We start from the raw sequence: 3,268 nt of genomic DNA, 5'->3' as shown, positions 1-3,268 counted from the left end.
AAAGAAACATAATGTTTTGTTGAGTTTGAAAGCCTAAAACCTAAGCGTGAGTTATTTTATTGTTTATTAAACTGTTATTAGTGATTCTGCAAAAAAAAAAATAAGCGTTTAGGTTGTTGTAACGAGAATATAGAATATCAGTAGATATGTCACCAAAGAGTTTACATCAAACTGGTTTCTAATAAATTCTGAGTAATTATAATGTAAAAATAACACGCTTATAATACCATCATATCAACCAATGAGAGTGAGAAATAGGGCTTACCATACAGATTTCTAGTTAAAGAACATTGTGATGTTGGTGAGTGGAAGATTCTGAATGAGAAGACAGTTAGATATCCTAAGCTTTATACTTATCTGTCATCAGATTAACCTGTTATTGCTCAATTCAAAAGACCCAAGAGAATTATAAAGAAATGGAAGAAAATGTCACCCGAGAAGAAAGCTCTCTTTGGTCTCTAAATGTCATTATTAATACTTCATGTCCTAGTTCACTATACTTCCCACTAATTCCCATATGTTTGAACACCATAATTACATTTTCGTATATCGTTGTGTGAAGAATTGAAGTACTTCTTATTTGAAACTGCTGTAAGAGTGGCTAAGTAGCAATAAAGAAAGACAATCTTAATATTTTGAACTGTTTTACCAGAAAATTTTATTTGAGAGTTTCTTATAGTTGTTTGTCACGATTTGAGTGTAAATCTCTATTTTCTTCTATCCAATTTTAGAAACGAATAGCATCGAACAAGAACTACCTCTGGGAGTCTCTGTGTATTATTTATTTACTTCTTTTATTATAAAAGAGTTTGATATTATTACCGGAGAAGCACGAAGCTTATTCAATAGTAACATGTGTATTTCTATTTTACAATTGATTATAGCTAAATACCATTAGATTCCAATTACATAAAGATGTGTTCTTTTATGACTTACAGAATATTAAATTGATTTTTCTCAATACTTTTATTTAGTCGCCGAATTTATCTATAAGGTGATGATATCAAGAATAATGTTTAGATTTTCGTTATTTCTACAGTTACTAGTACTACAGTAGACATTAGAATTAAAAACAATATTTCCCATTTTAAATTAAAAATCAATATTTAGTCGTATTAAACTTGAATCCAATAATATATTTAAAAGTTTATTTTATAAAGTATGTTATGTATGTTTTATTTATCGTATGATATCGACTTAAGAGCATCTCTTAGTTAACGTGGTATTAAATATTTAATCATATTTTAAAAATTAAGTGTTTGATAACATTTATTCTATTTGTTAAGATGTATATGATTATTTTCTACTATTTGAAAAATTGAAAATAATTTCATTTTAAAATGCGTATATCATGTGTTGTACTTTAAACTTTAACATTTTATCAACAGAAAGAAAATAACTACACCTACACAACCCATACTTTATATGTTAGTGTTTGTTTTATGGATTTAAGTTGCACATTTTTAGCTACAGTTTTAATCCAAACAGTTACAAGAAAAGAATAACACTGCACTTATTATGTAATCAGCATTTCATCCGTTTTAAATTCTGAAATGGCGTTAATATTAATTAAAAAAAACAACCCGAACAACCTGATGTTAGATTGTTTTTTCGCACAAAGCTACTTGAGGCTATCTGTGCTATCCGTCTCTAATTTAGATTGTTAGACTAGAGGGAAGGCAACCAGTCATCACCACCCACTGCGAACTCTTGCTACTCTTTTACTAACGAATAGTGAGATTGACCGTCACATTATAAGGCCCCTACGGCTAAAAGGGCGGATATTTGGCGCCACGGGGAGTTGAACCATGACTCTCAGTTTACGAGTTGCCTGCCTTAACACGCGCCTGGCCACGGGCCAACATTGTTAGACGAACATACAATAGTAGCTTTATGATTGTTTTAAATTAATAGAAATACTGGAAGAATTGTTACAAATTTTTTCTTCTTTTCTCCATTTGTTCCAGTAAAACATAAAATTATTAGAAGGACCATAACTAAAAATAATATTTACGTTTGTCGACAGAATCTGAAAAAAGCACACCACACCCTATGGGGATGATTTTAATAATTTAATAACTTTGTGTATTTTAAATAATTTTTAGGTTAATTACTTTTAACTGCTAATTAAAAAAATGATTGGTTTATAGCTTACAATTTGGTGAATGAATATCAAATTAAGGGTTTGTTTGTTTGTTTAAATTTAGTGTAAAGTTACACCAACAGATATCTGAGCTAGTCTAAGAAAAGATATATATTTGGTCAAAACGTTTTATATCCATAAACTGTCAATATGGAATATTCAGACATATATATACACGGAAATTAATAAAATATATTAAATATATGAACTGAAAACTGATACGATGTAAACTGAAACTAAATAATTTAAATATTTATGCTTTTGCAGCAAATATACATCGGTTAATCTGCTGTGTCTCCTGATGAGAATAAAACCCTGATTTTGGCGGTGTAATTTCGTAGACTTACCGCTGTCCCAGTAGTGTAATATTTTAAACGACCTAATAAACATGATTGTTATTAAATATCAAAATCGAAAGAATGAAATAATTTGAATACAACGCAAAATATATCGTAATTATTTAAGTTCTGTTTGATTTTAATAAAACAATATTTTGTCAGTTGTATTTGAGAATGAAAGAACGTTTTGTGCTGTGTTTTTGTTATGCACAAACTACACAAAGAACTATCTGTGTTCTGCCAACCTGGGTGATGAGATCTACTTTTAGAAGTATAAGTCCTCAGATGTACCACTGTTCTTTGGGGGAAGAGAAAATCTCATCTTTATTGAACATAGTTCCAATATAAATACTTGAGAAAATCAGTTTCAATTAATCTAAATTAGATTGTATCATATACATCAGATAGATTTGTATATAATTTTACTGACGTCACTAAAAGTATACGATTTACAGTATTTCTTTTTACGATAAAGAGTTCTTTAAACCCAGTACGACAGGAGACATGTAACAAAAGAAATGTCTAAGAAGATAAAACGTAAGTTTGTTGAATTACTTCTAAAAATTGTTCAGGTATTTGATTGTTATAAATTTACAAATCTGTTTATTTATATATTTTTGCTCTAATTACATTTTATAATTGACTTTGGACGAGTCTGTGATTTAATATGTTACGTTTTACCATTTGAAACAGCCTGAAAGTTGAATTTTAAAAGGTAATTGAATGTCGATACGTACTAAATGTAAAATACGTAACAACAGCATGCTTGAAAGTAATCCTGTATTTT

This window comes from Tachypleus tridentatus, chromosome 1 (genome assembly GCF_004210375.1).
Source record: "Tachypleus tridentatus isolate NWPU-2018 chromosome 1, ASM421037v1, whole genome shotgun sequence".
Lineage (NCBI taxonomy): Eukaryota > Metazoa > Arthropoda > Merostomata > Xiphosura > Limulidae > Tachypleus > Tachypleus tridentatus.
This window is presented reverse-complemented; position numbering follows the sequence as displayed.